The 21,696-nt window shown below is 36.8% G+C and overlaps 1 pseudogene; it reads right to left on the bottom strand.

Annotated features, from left to right (window-relative positions):
- Window positions 1-18,273: 18,273 nt before the first annotated feature.
- LOC110712873 lies at window positions 18,274-21,693 on the bottom strand (annotated as a pseudogene).
- Window positions 21,694-21,696: the final 3 nt, after the last annotated feature.

Genomic DNA, 21,696 nt, shown 5'->3' with positions numbered 1-21,696 from the left:
CTACTACCCGTAGTGCTGTCAATTTAAAACCGAAACCGTTTAACTGCTCGAAACCAACCGACCCAAATGAGAACCGAACCGATTAAAAATCGATTTTGTAAAACCGAAAACTGACCAAACCGTATTTTAGTAAAATCGAAACCGAACCGATCCGAATAAATGTCAAAATGTATAAGAACCAAAACCCGTTAACAAACTGAACCAGTTCTAAATCGAACTAAAATCAAACCGAACTGAAAAAGAACCGAACCGTTTCCAACTCGAAACCATTTTAACCGAGGTAAAAACCATTTACACCGAACCGTTAACAAACTGCAACCCGTTTGCACCAAACCGTTTATAAACCGAACCACTTACAAACCGAACCGTCTATAAATCAAACTGTAATTTCGATCTCACAATAACTCATCAAATCATGATTATGACACATCAATTAGATGATTGAATAAGAAGCATCTAATAATGTGATAGTAAAACAATAATAATTCATAAATAATACACTAAACTTTTATAATCTACGTTACTTTGTAATAACCTAGTAACATCAGTATGACTAAACTTGAAAATAACATGATATGTATTTTAAAATCGATGAGAATTTGTATATAATATAATGCCTAATTCCTAAATATGAAGTGATGAAGTCTCGGCTTGATATAAAACTTGTTAACTAACAAAAGGTTAGTTAGCAAGTACTATGAAAATTTCAAACCAAAATCGTTTGACTGCCCGAATCCAAACGATCCAATTAAAAACTGACTCTTTGAAATAAAAAAACCGTTCTGAACCATAATTTAGTAAACGTGAAATGGAACTGATTTGAATAACGTTAAATCGTATAAAAGGCGAACCCGTTAACAAACCAAACCAAAATTAAATGAACAGAAAAAGAACCGAATCGTTTCTAACTCGAAACCGTTTCCAACCCGAAACTGTTTGAACCGGTATATAAAACCGTTTACACCGAACCGTTAACAAACCGCAACCCGGCTGTACCGAACCATTTACTTCCGAAACCGTTTACAACCCGAACCGAATTAAAACCGCTCAAGAATAAACCGAAATCGAATCGAACCGATAACTATTTAAACCGAACTGAAACCGACCCGCGATACATTTAAACCGATTTCAAACTGACCCAATTTAATACCGAACCGATTGCAAATCGAACCGAACCCAAACTGTCAAACCGTTTTGACAATGCTAACTACTCGATTTTGTTTCACATTAAATCAGATTTGACGATATTGAACTAGTAAATCGCCAAAGAATATTTTTGATATATCATCTAGCAAAACCTGATTCTTTCAAGATAAATCGGAAACCTTTAACAATTCATCTTGGGTGGACCCGGTCCACAATAAATTTATTGTGGACTCAAAGTCTCACGTGCCCAAACCACCAAATAGAAGACAGTAAAAAGTCTCCAGCCCAGCCCACTAACCCTTAAACCCATAAAACCCCAAACAATTCATCATCAGAGCTCGAAGTTTCTCCAATATCGTGATTTGGTTCCGTAAATGAAACATACAAAATAAATATGAGGATCATTATTATTAATGAAAGATGTGATATAATCACAACTGATATCTTATAATCATATTTTATATTGATATAGTCACTTTTATATTGATATAATCAAATTGATATCTTATAATCATATTTATATTGATATAATCACAATTGAAATCTTATAATCATTTTTATATTGATATAATCTAATTTTTAATCATATTTATATTCATATAGTCACTTTTATATTGATATAATCACAATTGATATCTTATAATCATATTTATATTGATATAATCACAATTGATATCTTATAATTATATTAATATTTGGTCCGTTATTGTTTTCTTTATTTGCACGCATAAGCACACATTCTGCAATTTCTAAAGCTTTTCGACTAAAATCAATACACTAAAACTACGAACAACGAACTCATGAGAGAGGAAAACCAGTAGAATTAAGCTATTGTAAAAACTAAACCCTAAAAATCAAATCAAATACTAAAATACCTCTTAAAAATGAAATTTAAACACTAAAATTGAACTTTTTACAAAAATTTAACTAATTAATCTAAAACCTAATTAAATACCTTTACAAGGCCGCCCAACTGATGATCGTAATCCTCTTCGTTTACTCCAATTTGATGATCGTCTAGCCTTCACCATTGTTGATTTTAATGAACTTCCTTCTCTCGCCTTCACCATTGTTGAAGTGTACAGAGAAGAACATCAAAGGAGGACAAAGAAAAAGAAGAAAGAAGAGAGAAAAATGATATGTCAGGAGGAGAGAGGAAATTAAAGGAAGCTTCCCAAAAAAGAATATGTGATAGTCACGTGATGGAAGCTCAGTCCACCGTAATATTATGTGGACCGGGTTTATATTAGTCTTATCTTAGTTTCTGAAAATGAACTCCACTTTTAATTTATTTTATTTTTTATTTTTTTTATTTTTTTCTTTCTCGCACATAAGGTGACATTAGATATATATCCAATATTGGTTTCAAAAAATAATTTTTATGGTTTTATTCCACTAAATTTTGTTAATAGGTACTTCCTCCGTTCCCTTTTATTTGTCACTCTTGTCATTTTGAATGCCTCTAAATATTTGTCAAAATTCATATTTTCATACTCCCTCCGTCTCCTTTTGATAGTCTCTTATGGGCAAATTTTAGTCCCAAAATGTTCACCCAATTTGCTTTTTCCAACAACCATTAATATTAATTTTTTTACCAAAATTCCCTCCAATTTGCAACAATACTTGCGCAAATTTAGATTTCCCATGTACTTTTATTACTTTCTCTCTCTACTTTTTTGCATACTCAATGACAATTTACTTTTTAAAAGGTTGTGTGTAGAACGACTCATGTGAGTTCAGTTCATTTTTTCTTTATAACATTTTTCAAACACACCACTTCCATTTTTTCTCTCCTCCATCACATTACAATCTCTTCATTCTCACTCATTTTATTTTCACATTTTCTCTCTCCTCTAATCTCATTCAGAACCTTACCTCTTCTCTAATCGAAACCAAAGCATGAACAACAAAAAAAAGAGCGATAATTTGCGACCGTAACTTCCTGCATCTGTCGTCGACCGCAACTTCATGCATTTGCTGCCGACCATAATCTGCCGCCGACCGCAACTTCCTGCATCTGCCACCAAATCCTCTACGTATTAACTCGAAGAAGCTCCTGCCAGAAATTCGAAAATGGCGCAAAACATAGAGCTCAGAAATGGAGAAATTGAGAAAGAATATGAGAAAATCTGACTTTGTGAAAAAAATCGAGGGTAAAGATAATGGTGTCTAATGTAATACTCTGTAAAGATTTCCAACAATAGTTTATATGCCTGACCTGATCAATATTATCTAATTTCTAATACTTACTATTTAATACCTGACTAATATTATCTAATTTCTGACACTTATTATCTAATTTCTGATACTTATTATCTAAAATCTGACCAATATTATCTAATTTCTGATACTTATTATCTAAAACCTGACCAATATTATCTAATTTCTGCCAGTTATTATCTAATTTCTGATACTTATTATCTAATATCTGACCATTATTATCTAATTTTTAACAGTTAATTTTTTTTTTGTATGATTGGACTCATGTGAGTCCGTTCTACACAATAATTTTCCTTTACTTTTTCAATGTACTTTAACTATTCTTATTTGTGTTTATTAATTCCCGTGAAAAATGCCCATAAGGGACTATCAAAAGGGGACGAGGGAGTAATTATTAAGATACATAAAAAAAATAAAAAATAAAAAAAAAACTTTTATGCCCTTATTTTTTTGTCCTTATTAAGACCTCTTCCTATTTTACCCTAACATTTGCATAAAAATGTGTCAACTTTTGACTTAATGTTTTACACTCTTGAATCTCTCAATTTATCTTTAGCACATGCTTTTATTACTTTTTTTTTTTTATTTGAAAATGTCTATTTCCCATACACTTTTATTACTTTATTGGTTGGGAATACTTTAATTACTTCACATACTTCACCTTAATTCCCGTGATTTTCCTTTACAAGTGAGAAACAAAAAGAGACTGAGGGAGTTTAAGGCATGTGTTGTGCTACTATCTTGCCTCTATATATAGTTTATGTCAAAATTAACCTTTTTGGATTAGACCAATATCTAACCTTGGAGACCTAATTCAATGACAGTACATATCTTGATATCTACGGACTACGATTAATATGGAAACCATTAATTATATGAAATACTCTTTGTGCTTTGCACCATCTAATTTAAAGACATATTTTCAAATAAAAATATATCCAATATTAAACCCATTAGAATTACAATATAAAATTTGGTATTCCAAATGTAGACCTTCAAACCAACAGGTGATTAATTCTTTTATTTATGGTGTATAAAAGAAGAAAAAAAAGGGAAAAAAAAGTGAATCGCTAAATACAGCCAGCGTTTTTTATCAACACCGCCAACAAAAGTGATTAAAGGACAAAATTCCCCTTACTCATCCTCACATAACTTTCTCTCTCCTAAGGGACAAACCCAACCTTCAACCACCACATAAGCCATCACCACCCATGCCACTAGCCACGCAATTACAAATGGAGTACTTTTTTTTATCAACAAACAAACACTAATAATAAAATCATAATAACAACTAATCGAAGATCCTGTACTACACTGCTACTTTAACTCAAATGAATAATTTTAATTATAATTTAAAAAAAAAATCAAGCAGCATTTTTGTGATTTATTGTCGACCGGCGCCCAAAACCGGTCGAGCGTGGCCAACAATTGGCGCCAAAAACCGATTGGCCTGGGTAACCACCGGTTTTCAGGGCCGGTTATCGGCAGATTCAACCGGTTTTGAGCGCCGATAGTGAGCCCCGGAGGTTATAAAAAAAAAAAAGATGAACTGGTTTTGATGACCACCGCAATACTAGCTCGTCATCTTCGACCAATCGACAGTAGTCATTGCTGCCCTTCCACCTCCAATGTGTACAACCTTCGCTGTCGTTCACCTCCGACGTACATCCACTGTTGTGGTGGTATGGTGGTTGGGAAATGGTGACAAGAGAGAAAGCACGGTGAGAGAAGTGGTGGTTGTGGCCTTGTGGGTGATGAGATAAAAAAAAATAAAGAGGAAGAAAATTGGGTGGTGTAATAAGGGTATTGGTGTCCATTCATCTAAAATGTTGGCGGTGTTGATAAAAATTGTTGGCGGTGTTTAACACCTCCAAAAAAAAAGGGTGGGGTGGGTTTGGTTTAGCGTAAGCAGCAAAAGAAGATCACGAAGGGGTCCCACACAGGATCTCAACGCTTTTAGGCAAGCTGATGTTGACATCTCTCCAAACTCTCTTGACATTTTTAACTCTTATTAATTGCTATTAATGGAGCTACAATCTTAATAACTACTTTAATGTTCTTTTTTAACTCTAGGTCTATATGGTTGATATATTGGAGGTTGGTGACCGGAGAAATCAATTAATTTACACTCTTTTTGGCGTTTTCTAAATCAATGAGTTTTAACAAAAACTCTTCAATTACACTCCTTCTATCGTGAGTCACAACCCCTCCCCTCACTAAAAATTCTTACACTCATTTTTCCTGCACATAGGGCATGTTCTAATTTACTGAATAGAACTAAACTGACCTAATTGAAACGGAACTGAACTGAATTGAGTTGAAATAAATAGTTTATGAGCGATAGAAATTAGGAACTGAACTAAACTGAAGTGAAATTAAGCTGAAGAGAACAAACCCATAGAGTTGGATACTATGAACACTTTATGTACAAATCCAAGAAGTTCTATCTTAAATCATATGACAATACGAGGATAGTTGCTTAATATTGTTTTAAAGGGTTTAACTCTCATATTTTATTATTCTGAGAAACTTACATGTCCACCGACCGTTGTAATATAGGTCTATTGCAAAGATTTTTTTGCTATATTGTAACGGTTTTTAGTGGCTGCATTTTTGCTCGATTTTGTTGTAGTGTTTTTTATCTTTTTTTTTTTTTTTACCAATCACGGTGCAGTAGTAACATGTGTCCAATAACCTGTTATAACAAGTTGGATGATAAGTTGAGACCAATAAAAACAAATGCCCTACAAAGTTCGGATTATTGAATAATAATCCAAGTTAATGGCATCTAAATGTGTCTCAATTTCTTTATTGTTGAAGTTTTTTTCGGTCATATTCTACAGTGGCTCTGCTTTTGTTTATATCTGTTTAACAAAAACTTTTGTATACATCCGGCTTAACACTAATATTAGTGTACATCGAGCAGTATAAGGGTAACTTTTAGCTAATTTTATGGTAACTTTTTGTCTTTTTTTAAATATATATACAATTTTTTATATAAATCAACAACAAAGAAAAGTTTTATAAAGGTAATTTAATTACATTCAATCACTAATAATTGATTTTTAGTCATTTAAAATTTGATTCTTTACTAATAAAGTGTAGATAATTTTTATTTGAATTGGGTTACTTTTAACTCATATTGAGGTAACTTTTATTCATTTCAAGGGTAACTTTTAATCACTTTAGGTTATCTTTATAATGGATGTACACATCCGATTTTCTTAAAAGTTTGTGTTTGCTTTATAGCTAACTCTTTTTTTTTTTTGGTTGATGTGTGGTCACTGGTGAGTGCCTGAGTGGTGTTATGATTGGTGGGAGGTTAAGAAGAAGCTTCATCTTCACCAAAAGGATGTATGGATGGACCATATCATCTTCTATCATCTTATTAATTATGTGCATTGGCCCCCTCCATCTCACCCCCGTGTTCAATTAAGACTTAACAAATGTTTACAATTATTTATAGCGCGTAGGAATTATGCCTTTAATTATTCAAAAAAAAAAAAAAAAAAAAAAAAAAAAAAAAAACAATTACATAAGACCATAATATTAACACTATTTAGGTTTACTAGGGCAGCCAATGCGCGCGTTGCGCGCAAAGTGGCCAGCTCTTTTGGCTTAATTTTTTTGGCTTGTGTTTGCACTTGACAAGGAGTTAATGGACTTATAAGAGGAATATCTCTCTATTGCTTGGCCTTAATTTTTCTTGGCTTACGTTTGCACTTCACATGGATCAGAGTTAATCGTCCGCTACCGAAGGCTCTTGTCTTTTATGTTGTAGAATATTCTCGGAAATGTGATACAACATGCTGCACCCTTATTTATTTAAGCAATGAAAAAACACAACGTGCTAACACTTTAAATAGGAATTTATGAAATTAATATATCTTTTGCGCTCATTGACCTAATTGGAAACAAAAAGGTACATCATATAACAGTACATGATAGAGTGGCATTAATACATAATAGTATTCAAATACACATGATTTCACAATGCTAAAAAATGAACATATATTCAGATTATGAACTCGGACAAAATTCGTCTAATAATTTGGTTTTGCAGTAAATTATCCCCATGCAACCCATAATTCCCCTTGAATCCCTTCTTGCTTTCCTCCTCTTTTCACCATAGTCAATTTGGTTTTAAACTTTCTAGTACATCTATTTTGGCACAATCATAAATTAATTTCATTAGTTTTCAATGACCTTTAAACACAATTATGTGTAAGTCGTTAATTTCGACCTTCACAAAATGTAGAAAAACAAACTCGCACATAAAGTAACAACCTTTCGTTGTCTAGCTAGTGACTAATGTTGTCATGTAATAAAATCATAACCCCCTTTAAATTAAATATAAAAAATTTCAAACTTTATTATTCTATTATTCTTTATTTAATTTCTAATCAATTGATGGGTCTTCAGGAAAATTACAAAATTACACTTGGCAATAAGGAGGTAAAAAAATATTTTGAGGGGTATAATAGTCCGTGGACTATTCATAAGAACAATCTCCCACTTTTTATTAAGTAGGGATAGGAAAATTTTCTTTGTAAAACTTAAGTAAAGGGCGTGTTTGACTTTAACTTTTAGTGGTTTGACTAAATTAAAACAGTATTTAACAATAAATAAAATTAAGTATTTGACAATATAGTGGTAGGAGTGGTGTTTAATGGTGAAGATAATTTCATTAGTGGTACGAGTAGTGTTTAATCCATGTTTTTAATAAATGTTACACTTTAGTCAAATATGCATGGTGAGACACAACTTTAACCATTAATTTATCTAATTATATGTTAGTGCATAAAATTATAGGAAATTGATACTATAAAAGTATACATGCATTATAATGAATCCAACAATACATGATACTACAATAAACTTTTTATGTATATATATATAAGTAAATTAATCAAGTTAAAATTATTATGTGAAGATTAAAAAAAGTCAAAGTGAAACACATATTAAAATCCGAAGAGAATACATTTTAAAATCTGTATAAATAGAAAAACACCATACTCTCTTATTATGGGACAAAAAGAGTATGTGTGCGTGTTTTGTTTTGTTTTTTTTTTCTTTTTTAGAAAGGGAGTGTGTGCGCTAAAAATGACTTAACTTATCAAATTATTACGGCAATTCAAAAATTGAACTTAAAATCGACCTTGAGTTATGCGGGTAATTGCATCTTGCAATAGTGCCTTGTTTCATGATATTTGAGCAAACGTGAGGGTTTCAAATTCCAAAGTGTTTTCCTTTTAAAATGGTCATGAGTTCACGACTCATGATGTTAAAAAAACCAAATGGTAGGGCAGGTAAGTAAATCATTTACATACTCATTCATCACAACAATAAATTCGCATACTCCGTATTGTTTGTTACTTGTTAGTAACTTTTCTGGAGCATCTATATGGAATTACAAATTGACATTTGTGAATCATATGATATAAAGTTCGCTTTTTGTTTTTGTTTTTTGTTTTTTTTTTTTTTTTGATAAGAGCTTAAACAAAACAAGGTACAAGATTAAAAGAGGATCGATAAACTAGAGTTTGCAGTTGTACCAAGAATGTGAGCCTTGTCCACTACCACCCGATCCACCTTGAGAATGGCACACCACTCAAAATACTGCTTAAGTGGTGAATACGAGCAAGTGTCCAATGAACAGTGAAATCCGAATCTTGGTTTCTCTGAAGGCAACGAACAACTGCAACATAGTCTGTATAAATTGTAACTGCACGAAGAGACCTTATAAGTGCCCATTGCAAACCTCCGAGACATGCATTCAACTCCGCATGCAGAGCAGACTGAGCTAGCCCAGAAGAAGCCCCACCAAGCCAGTCTTAGCTTGTTCCTCACACTCCTCGAGTTGTGGACACCAACCCATTCCCAATCTGTGTGTACGTTTATTCCACGATCCATCAACCAAAATAACCGTTTGCGGTATCAGTCCTCGGATTCTGTGTCCTGCAAAAAAGCACGTAAAAAACCCCGGAGGGTAATCACTTACCAATTCAGGAGGGTGCAAAGCACGAAGATCCCCTGCCTTCTTAGTAGCAAAAATATCCTGCTATCGGATGCCCTCTGATATAATTGCCGGTGTCGACAGATGGTTAGGATCTGCCAGGTTAAAGACCCTATGGTTACGTGATATCCACAACTCCCAAAGAGTTGCGATGAAAAAGGTCGTTCTATGACCATGAAACCCATCCTGGCTTAAAAATAGCCGAATAAAGTACATAATCCAATTGATGAAGGATTGATCTGCATTAGCTTCTGAGTGGATACGTAAAATCCCACCCCCTCCATGCATCTCGTGCAGAACTGCAAAATCTGAACAAGTGTTGTAAATCTTCCACCTGTGTCCCACAAAGGTCACAGTGGATAGTAAAAGCCAGCCCCCGTCTTCCTAAATTAGCTTTTGTTGCGATTCCATTATGGAGAATCTTCCACATAAAGTGTTTCCACTTGGGCATGACGTTGAGGGACTAGAAAATCCTACACAAGCTTGAGATGACGTCTGATGAAACTGTGGCCCCGTTTTGTTTGAAGAAAGTGTACCCCGTCTTAACGGTAAAACCGCCCGACTTATGGTATCTCCGGTACAAATAATCCTCTGAGTCACCACCAGGCAACTTCATACTTGCAATAAGTGTGGCATCCGTGTGGACGTACGTTGAGTTCAGACGGGCAAGGTTCCACTCAGAACCAGATGGGCAGATGAAGTGACTTATCTTCCAGTCCTTAGCCTGACGCAAAGTAACCGTAGATTTATATTCTCGCACTCTGCCATCCATCCATCTATCCTTCCCTGATACTATAGATGTTCCATTTCCTACCTTCCACCCACAACCTTTAATGAGAGTTTTCCCCGCCCTGATAAGGCCCCTCAATCCCCAAGAGTAATTCCTACCCCGATACCAAACGTCCACACCTAGATTCAATGGGCTTTGGAACCAGGCTGCACACACCTTGGCAAGCAAGAGCTGAGGGTTATGAAATAAACGCCAAACCTGTTTCATAAGTAAAGCTGAGTTAAACGACCCGAGATGTTCCATTTCCTACCTTCCACTCACAACCTTTAATGAGAGTTTCCCCGCCCTGATAAGGCCCCTCAATCCCCAAGAGTAATTCCTACCCCGATACCAAACGTCCACACCTAGATTCAATGGGCTTTGGAACCAGGCTGCACACACCTTGGCAAGCAAAGAGCTGAGGGTTATGAAATAAACGCCAAACCTGTTTCATAAGTAAAGCTGAGTTAAACGACCCTAGACTTCGAATTCCTAGCCCACCCATACCCTTAGGCATGCACACCTTATCTTAACTCACCCTGTGAATCCCCCTAGTCTCCCTATTTGACTAAAGGAAAGCCGCAAGAATAGAGTCCACCTTATTCGCAATGCCACTCGGCACCTCAAAGCAGCTGAGGACATGAGAGGCAATTGCAATGAGCACAGAGTTGATCAAGATCAATTTATGTGACTGAGACAGACTGATCGAATTTTAACTCGCCAACTTTTTAGCAATGTTATTGATGATGAACTGAAAGGAGGCAGATTTGTGACCGATCAAGTCAATAGGGATGATGCGAATCGGTCGACTTTGTCCATGCCCAAAATACATCTGAACGCAGTTTGCAAGGACTACGAAGTATTAGGGCTGACTTTAAAGTGTGACTTGGCCAGATTAATTTGTTGGCCCGAAAAAATTTCCTTTATGATATCAACAATAAGAGCTTATAACACCTGAACAACCTAATTGCAATGTTTTAGATTTTTATAAAACTTAAAATAAAGTTTTTTCATTGTAGGCCAATTTTGTTACGATTAAAACAAATATACACATCCAGGTGCACCGTGCACCCAACTAAATATTTTTTATGATTAATTGAAAAATAACCATTAAAATAAAAATAAAATACTCATGGGTAAACCATTCACCCAATTGTATGTAACCATCTTTCTTATTTTTATACCTAAACCAAAGACATCACTCAAATTTAATCATGTGAAGTTGTAATTTTTTGGAGAACAAGAAACAATAGACAATACACCGTACTACATATTGATATAATTTATATACATATTTGATGTGAATTTAATAATAAAGTTTTGAATAGAGTGTAAATTAAGTGTTAAAATTGTATCCGTATACAATTTGTAATAGAAGACTTTACATTAAACTATTCACTGAGTTTTAAAAAATGCTTATTTTTCAATCATGTATTTTATTTATTTGTAATGCGTCGTTTAATAAACTTGTATTCTTGTAGAGAGGTAACCCAGCCAAAACCCCAACCACCTAATAAAATTCGGCCACCCACCCAACCAGCCTGGCAGCATTCTCCCTCGCCGGACCGCCGACCCTCCCCTACCACTGGTGTCGCCCCTCCTACACCTTCCCTCTAAACCACCATCCCCCTCCTCGAAACCCTCACGCAACCACAAAAAAAACCCCTCCACCACTTTGAAAACCTTCAACCACCACTCCCCTTACCCCGAAACCCTAGCTGCTAGGGTTCGATAGTGAGGAAGGGGTTGTTGGGGATTTTTTTTTTTATGGGGGGGGGGGAGGAGGGGTTTCAAGGGAGTTTTTGAATGGCGGGAGGGATTTAAAGGGATTTTTTTTTTTATTATGGAAGTAGAGAACTGGAAAAAAAAAGGAGGGGATTAGTGGTGGGGGTGGGTCGCAACACTGGTGCCGGGGATTGGGGGAAACCAGCGCAACTTTGGGGCAGGGTAGGGAGAGGTAGGCGCTGCCAGCCGTTGATAGGTGGTGGTGGTTAGGGTGGTCCGATAGGAAGGATAAGGGGTTTTCTCTTCTTTTTTTTTTGATTTTTTTTTATTGATTACAGCTTGACACGGGGCATATAACTTGTTATAAACAAATCATTGACTTTCATTGATCGATTTAGAATTGAAGAAAGTAAACAGCTTAAAGTTAGAATTATTCCAAAATAATCCAAAATTGAGATTATTAAAAAAAATAAAGCAAAGTTGAGAATATTAATATCAGTTTTTCCTATTAAAAAAGGGGGGGGGGGGAATGCTATTAGCAATTGTTGTATTGACCTTTAGGGTAAAAAACTAAAAACATCTTATGATAGACTAAGGTCAAACTTATAAAAAGGTTTGGAAAATGCTAACGATTTTGTGAACAAAAAATCCAAAAAGTGTTCTTAAAGCAAGATAAAAAAAATTAATAATAATAATAATAATAATAGTGGAAAGAAACTAAAAGTTGAAAGAATAGACAATAAATAAACATTTATTACACCAATTTACTCGTAAATTGTCGATAAATTTCCAACTTAATACTATAAAAAGGAAAGGATATTAAATGCTTATATACAGCCTAAGGGTTGCATATAACATTACCCTAAGAGCATCAACACTCGTGGTATGATTTTATACCACGGTGTAAATATTCATCCAAAATATGATAATTTTTACTACAATGGTGGTGTAAAAGTATACCATGGAATGGTATATACCATTCCATGGTAAACATTTGCTATGGTCCCCGTGTAACATAAACCAACCAGGTCACGCCATGTGTCTTAGTTATCATGTATCTTTTATAATTTTTTTTTTTCAATTGCATTTAAAAAAAAATTATAAAGTAAATAATTATGAAAAAAATTATAAAGTCAATAATTATGAAAAAATTACCATTGTTCATAATTTTTCAACACCTACACATCGACACCCATGTTGATATAGTTTTATATATTTTATAGAATTCGCTTTTTACTACCTAAATTACTTATTTTATTTAATTAACATTACAAACATTAATTAGTTATTTCCAATAATAAAATAAAATATCATTATAATTAAATTAATTGTATAATTAATACATATAGGAGAAAGAAAGTGTGGTGGTAAACTTTTTTATACCATGGGTGGGGTGATTTTAGGAGAAGTACAGTATATTGTGGATTTGTGGTATAAATGATGTGGAGGAGTGAGAAAATAATAGAGAGAGAAGGATGATATAAATTTTTATAACAAGAATGATGATGGTATAATGGTGACCAAGACCATTGCGTTTATGAACAAGGTTGCTATGCTGGATGATCCTCAGTGTGAGCTGTTGTTACTTAGGGCATGTATTGGAGTTTCTAAACTCTACTTTTCCTTGCGTACTTGTCCTCCAGGTGCATTTGAGGCGGCTCAGCGCGTTTTCGACGAGGCTCTTCGATCTTCCTTAGAGCGTATTGTTACTGCTTCGGGGCCCGGGTTTGGTGATTGGCAGTGGCGGCTTGCCACCTTACCATTTGCGTTTGGAGGGCTTGGTGTTTACTCCGCAGGTGATGTTCGTCACTATGCTTTTCTTGCTTCTCGGTTGTAGTCTGCTGGGTTGCAGACGCAGCTTCTGCGTCGTACTGGTATTGTGGGTCTTGGTCAAGCTTTTGAGGATGCGTTGAGTTTGTTTACTGGAACGGTTGAGTCTGACATTTTAGGTAATCCTTATGAGGTCGCTGCCCCTAAACTCATGAAGAAATTGGCAGATATATATTTCACAAAGGTTACCGCTTCGGCAGAATCCACCCTTTCTTTGTCTCCTCAGCAGTCGACATTATGGAAGTCGCAGCAGGGTGATCACACCTCTGCTTGGCTTCGGGCAGTCCCTATTTCTGGATTGGGTCAGACGATGAACACTAAGACATACCGATGTGTGCTGTGTTATCGGATGGGTGTTCCATTGTTCTCTGTCTCGACACCGTGCTCTGCTTGCTCTCTGGTTTTTACTGGGGATGTATTCGGTGACCATGCGGTGTCGTGTGCGGGCATTGTTGGTATTAAACATCGGCACAATGTTGTTCGGGATACATTTGTTGATATTTGCTACAGATCTGGGATTTCAGCAAGAAAGGAAGTTGACATATGATTGTCTGGAGGGAATGACGGGGCCCTCAGACCTGCTGATGTATTACTTTATTCATGGGATCGTGGTCGAGATGTATGTGTCGACTTCACAGGGTCTTCTCCTTTGACACAGACAGGGCTATCTGACTTTGTTCTGGGACGGGTTGTGGCTGATGCGGCTCATCGGAAGCGGGTTAAGTATGAAGCTCGTTGTCTGGCGATTGGATATGGTTTTCATTTCCTTCTCCTTTTCTTCGCTTGGGGAATTAGAGAAGGAGGTTGTTGCGTTGCTGAAGCGGATTCAAAGTTTCTCAATGACGCAAGACATTGGGGCTCGTGTTGCAGCTCACATATTCACTAGGGTAGGCTTTGCTATATCTAGAGGAGTGGGGGCTCAGATTGTATCTCGGCTTCCCACTAATTTATTGTAGGTTGTATGACTTTTGTTTTTGAGATAATAATAATAATAATAATAACAATAACAATAACAATAACAATAACAATAACAATAACAATAACAATAACAATAACAATAACAATAACAATAACAATAACAATAACAATAACAATAACAATAACAATAACAATAACAATAACAATAATAAGGCCATATTAGAAAATAACACCTGTTAAAAGACCGTATTTTGATTTTAACACCTTAACATTTCAAAGTTTTATTATAACACCTACTAAAAAATTAAAATTTTGGTTTCACCACCAGAAAACGGATTCCGTGACGGAAATTTTGCATGGGCCCCACAAATTAGCTTACCCTCCAAATTTCTTCCTATTCATTTCGACTATCACCCACATTCCCAAATTGCTTCACTGAGTCACTCCACAGACTGCACCCCCCTTCTCTCCCCCACCCCCCCTCCCCCTCCATTTCTCTCTCCTCCATTGAAGCGCATTCTGAATCCTCCATTGAATCAGCTTTCGACCTCTCTCCTCCATTGAACATTCTGAGGTAAGATGTTTTTAACTTTTATTTGTGCTTTCTATGATTTTAGAAAATCAATTTCACAATCTAGTGATTAATCAATCGTAATCAATATCCCCAGATCGTCGGCGACCTGCCTGCTTCGCCGGCGACAATACCACCACCGACGCCACCTAGAAACACCCACCCTTCAAATCCAGAACCCACCACCACGAACCCACCACCACGAACCACGAACTCATCACACCACGAAACCAAAACCCCCGACTCACCTAGCTCACCCACGCGAACCTAAATCCACGACCCACCACCCACGAACCACCCACCTAACCCACGATTCACCACCCACCAACCCACAAAACCACCAAAGTTAAACAGAACGACCTAGCACCACCACCGACGCCACCTAGAAACACCCACCCTTCAAATCCAGAACCCACCACCACGAACCCAGAACCACGAACCCACCACCACGAACACAAACTCATCACACCGCGAAACCAAAACTCTCGACTCACCTAGCTCACCCACGCGAACCCAAATCCACGAATCAAAATGGGTAATTTACTGTTTTACCATGGCATGATCTGCTGCAATTTGAAGAATTTTCGATCGATTTTGCTAATAGAAAACAAAAACCTAGAGGAGAGAGAAAGTGAGAGAGATGATGAACAAGTTTATTTTTTGAGGGGTTGTTTGTTGTTGTTTGAGTATTAAATTTGAGTTAAATTTAATCATTTATTGAGACAGTTTTTTTGGGCAGTTAGCATTAATACATAATTTAGGTGGACCACTTTTCATAATTTTTCTACCATTTTCCTATTTTGGGTGATAGTCGAAATGAATAGGAAGAAATTTGGAGGGTAAGCTAATTTGTGGGGCCATGCAAAATTTCCGTCACGGAATCCGTTTTCTGGTGGTGAAACCAAAATTTTAATTTTTTAGTAGGTGTTATAATAAAACTTTGAAATGTTAAGGTGTTAAAATCAAAATACGGTCTTTTAACAGGTGTTATTTTCTAATTTGGCCTAATAATAATCCCTCCGTTACGAGTTACTCGCAACAAAGGGAGGAATTGCGGACTCCTAGGCGAAATATCTTAAGTGTGATTATTGGAAAATAAGGGATGTGCTTAGTATTAATCCAATAAAAAAAAATTTTAAAAAAAAACCCTAAACAACAAGCACCACAACCACGAAACCACCACCACCTAGCAAAACCACAACCACGAAAACACCACCAGTCAGCGCGCCACCAACAAAACCCAGCACCACCACCACCTGTGAACCCTTTGCGAAGCCGCCGAACCCACTACAACCCACCACCACCCACCCCGAAACCAACAACCCACGAACCTAGAGCCACAACCCCGAAACCCACCACCACAAACCCAGACCCACAACCGCCGAACCCACTACAACCCACCACCACCCACCCCGAAACCCATAACCCACGAACCCAGACCCACAACCCCGAAACCCACCACCACGAGACCACCCACGAATTCAAACCCAGAAATTCAAACCCACGAAACCACTCACGAAATTCAAACCCAGCACCACCAAAACTTGAAATTCGAAACCAGAAATTCAACCCACCAAACCCTGAAATTCGACCCACCAAACACCAAATCCAGAAATTCGACCCACCAAATGCACAACGAACTCAGAAAAAGTCAGATCTAGAAAAGGAAGAGAGAGAAAACAAAGGTGTCGATAAGGAAGGAGACGACGGCGGCGATTTTCTGCGTTAGGAGCGATCGGTGGTGGTGGTGATTGTTGCAAATGAAGGTGATGGTGGTGGTGATGATGAAGAATTTAGATGGGAGGTGATTAAATCAATGTTAGGGTTTAAATTAATAAGATAAAATCAGTATTTTAATTAGGGTGTTTAGGAAAAAAAAAGTAAGGGTAATGTTGTAATATCACACAAAAAAAACTTACCATAAAAGAAAAGAAATAAGTTTGTTGCAAGTAATGTGTACCAGCCATTTTTAGTAATTGTTGCGAGTAATTCGTAACGGAGGGAGTAATAATAATAATAATAATAATGGAGTCTGACATTTTGAGTAATTCTAGTGAGGTCGCTGCCCTAAACTCATGAAGAAATTGGCAGATATATATTTCACAAAGGTTACCGCTTCTGCAGAATCTGCTTATTCTTTAACTCCTCGACAATCAACATTATGGAAATCACAGCAGGGTGATCACACCTCTACTCGGGCGGTTTCCTATTTCAGGGTTGGGTCAGACGATGAACGCCAAGACTTATCGCTGTGTGTTGTCCTATCGGTTGGGTGTTCCATTGTTCTCTATCTCGACGTTGGACTCTGCTTGTTCGAGGGTTTTTGCTGGAGATATTTTCGGTGATCACGCGGTGTCTTGTGCTGGTATTGTGGGTATTAAACATCGGCATAATGTTGTTCGGGATACCCTTGTTGATGTTTGCTATCGTTCTGGGATTTCAGCGAGAAAAGAGGTTGCCATTGGGTTGGCCGAGGGAACGACGAGGCCCTCAGACCCGCGGATGTGTTACTTTATTCATGGGATCGTGGTCGCGATGTCTGTGTTGATTTGACAGGGTCTTCTCCTTTGACACGGTCAGGACTATCTGACTTCATTCCTGGGCGGGCTGAGGCAGCTCATCGGAAGCGGGTTAAGTATGAAGCTCGATGTCAGGCGATTGGTTATGGTTTCATTCCCTTCTCCTTTTCTTCGCTTGGGGAATTAGAGAAAGAGGCTGTTGCGTTACTGAAGTGGATTCAGAGGTTCTCGACGACGCAAGACATTGGGGCTCGTGCTGCAGCTCATATCTTCACTAGGGTAGGATTTGCAATAGCTAGAGGAGTGGGGGCCCAGATTGTATCTCGGCTTCCCACTAATTTATTGTAGGTTGTATGACTTTTTGTTTTTGAGATAATAATAATAATAATAATAATAATAATAATAATAATAATAATAATAATAATAATAATAATAATAATAATAATAATAATAATAATAGTATTAGGGTGAGCATTTCAAAAGATGCTCTGGCAGCAAATGGCAAACCGCAAATGCCTTGGGAATAATTTTACAAAAGCTTGTGATTACTCAAACACCAAAATGTACATGTCTGCGATACAAAGGACATGTCTAAGTTTAGTTATTTACAATTACCTAGAGAAGTATTATCAATGATTGCCATCCATAAAAGTGTTCTTACAAGGGACGGCTAAGATTTTGCTACTAAATGATTTCCTCCGCACCTGGGTTGTCGACAAGTTAAGGCCAAAAACTTCCTTAGGCACCTGGGGTTCATTCAACCGAACCAGTTTAGCTACAATTTTGGCACTTTCCAAGATATGGTCCATATCTACGGTATTGGCCCAAAGGAGATGTGCAAGTTGTGAGCTCCGCCTTTTGCTATCCAAATTGATGCCCCATCTCACATACAGATCCATTCTCTCTTGGCTAGAGAACCTTCGCTTCATTAGCTTGGTCAACATTTTCCTCTCTTTGTGGAGAGACCGTCTACTGCTTCAAAACAACAGTGTTAACTTATCATTCCAAATTCTCCCTTTTAACCCCTTCCCCTAGGCCCTAACACACACACACAGAAAATGAGCCCACTTTTTCTAGAAATAGGCTAGCAGTGAGACTTCAAAGTGGTTTTAAGCTTTACAAGATCTCACAAATCATGTTTGGCCAAACAACATGCATTATTAATCAACAATTTCCTAATATAAGCAGGCCACACAAATGGAAAGAAAATTTGCTATGATTCCTGCGCAAATTTGGCGGTGAAGGCGTCTACACAATGCTCACTGTGCATGCAATAAACTTATAAACATTAAACCTAAACCAAATGAATCCTGCGCAAATTTGGTGGTGAAGGCGTCTACACAATGCTCACCATGCATGCAATAAACTTATAAACATCAAACCTAAACCAAAGAGCATGAAGACTAACTCCAATAAACATAATAGCTATAACTAAGATGATGTTATGTTCATTGGAGTTCATGTTCTTTTATTTTACTCTTCATGTGTTTTGGTTTTACCCTTGATGTTCATCGGATGTATAGTGTGTGCGTTTTGCATACGCCTTGACCATCCCTACTAATCCATATTGTTTTTAATTGATCACAACCATTGACATCAATCAATTAATCAATCAAAGTCTTAATCCCATAAGTAGGGTCAGCACAGCCATTGACATCAATCAATTAATCAATCAAAGTCTTAATCTCATAAGTAGGGTCAGCACAGCTTTTGAGATAATTCACATAAATAAGGTAGAATGGCATCATTTCCAAATTACCATTTAATGTCACCTACTTTCTCATCCTATAAGTAATGCTACTCTCACCGTTTTTAAATACTTGCTCCACTTTTCATTTTCAGTCTTTTTAAAATACTTGCTCCATTTCCTTATTTCGAAAACTTTTACAATATTTAATTTATTTCTCACCCAGTGAACACAACATAAATCATATTTTATTAATTTCTTATTCTCTCTTCTCCCATTCTCTCATATACTTTTGGTTTTTACAATTATTCTTCCACCACCCCACTCCGCGCATAGGAAATGAAACAAGTATTTAAAAATGGACGGAGTATAATAGTGTATTAGTTTTAATACGGAGTATAGAAAGTAATGCAAGTTAAGAATTGGAACCTCAGACATGGATTCCTGAGCTCAAAGCACGAATTTTGGATTGTCATACCTTGAACCAGGTGTCAGTTGGCGACCATCTAAGACAATAGAATTGCCCCAAGAAAATGCATTGTTTATGCACGAGAGCCTTCGACGTTCTACTTCCATGTAAATTGTGTCTGCCTGATCACCCTTTTATAAAAGAAGGAAAAAAGATGTTCTGTGTACTAATAAAATGTTGCAGGAATCCCAGAGATCAATTATCTCCCTCTGTAGTCTCTTAACATCTGCAGACCAAAGAGAACTATCACACAAATCATCTTTAGGATTTCAAGCCAGAATCTTTCATGTTTTTTATAGAGTTATTTGCCTTCTGAAAAGTATCCTCCACCTGAAACAGATATAATCGGTTCAGAGAAAAATTGTGAAAATAGAAGGTACAGCTAGAAAGTAAACTGCAGATCAATTTCCACGATAGACACCACACACCAGTATACCACCAATATTTCAAACGATCACTAATGAAATACAGATTGAGCACAAGAGAGGAGGTAAAATCTGAAATATTACCTGCAATTTTTGAAGTTGAACTTGATCCATAGACTTGCCCCTGGTAACTTCTTTTTTGATTGAAACAGATGTATGGTTCTCAGTTTTATCCATGTGATTGGATACATTAACATCTGCAACTTGAGTTTCATCAAGACCCACATCTCCAATAGAAATCTGAGGTAATTTATAGTCATTATTATTATTCAGTGCAGAAAGCTTCCCGTTGCTATCATCGAGTGTGAAAACCTCTCCATCTCCACTCTCATATTTTATCTTATACTTGACATCGACTAGTGATGATGGAGATGAGATACTTACATCATTGGATAGAGAACTATTCTCTACACCATTCAAATTCTGAATTTTAGGCACACATTCATTAGCTGTCTGCCAGGTTCTTCATAATCCTGACGAGAAGACGAATTCATGTTATCCAATTCACTGTGTTTTTGGCTCCTTGTCTGTGCAACTATCATTCACACAACCCAATAAAAATAATGATTTTCTTTCCTCTTCTGGAGCCCATATATTGCCAAGTACATTTTCAGATACTATGCAATGAACTTCCTTGCAGTGTTTTTCCAAATTATTATCAATTTGTTCCCCAACTGCCTCCGAAGCTTGTTGTGGATTAATGTCATCATAGTAGGAGGTTGTCTCTGCAATTCTCTCAGAGTCGTGGTACTGATAAATTTCATAGGAGTTGGGGGTTGTCTCTGCAGTTCCCTCAGAGAGGTGGTACTGATCAAATTCATAGGAGTTAAGGGTTTTCTCTGCAGTCTCCACAGACCCGTGGTACTGCTCAAAGTCACAGGAGTTGGGGGTTTTCTCCGCAATTCCCTCAGCAACATGGTACTGATCAAATTCATAGGAGTTGGGGGTTTTCTCTCCATTTTTTTCAGAAACTTGGTACGGATCAAATTCGACAAAGTTGGGGAATTGGGATTCATTTCCAACAGAAACATGCTGGAGACATAGTTCAAAAGTATTAGACGCTTCCTCTCCAATTTCCTCAGTCATGTGGTGCAGATCAATTTCAAAGGAGTTTGGTGCTCGGCCCCCTGTTTCCTCAGATACTCTGTTTTGATCAGCTTCTGGAAAGTCATTTGTTTGTTCTTCAAATCCTTTGGGAACTCGAGGATGGTCATTTCCACTGACAATAGTAGTCTGGATATGCATGGCCAGGGAGGCATCAAAAGGTTTCTCAATAAAAACCCCTTCAAACGAGCTGCTTGGGGAGTTGTTTTCATCAATATCAGAAACTGAATAGTTTTCATCATAACTAAGTCTACTCTGTCTATCTGGAGACTCAAGGGGGTTGAAAGTCAGAGAATG

This window comes from Chenopodium quinoa, unplaced genomic scaffold (assembly GCF_001683475.1).
Source record: "Chenopodium quinoa cultivar QQ74 unplaced genomic scaffold, ASM168347v1, whole genome shotgun sequence".
Lineage (NCBI taxonomy): Eukaryota > Viridiplantae > Streptophyta > Magnoliopsida > Caryophyllales > Amaranthaceae > Chenopodium > Chenopodium quinoa.
This window is presented reverse-complemented; position numbering and strand designations above follow the sequence as displayed.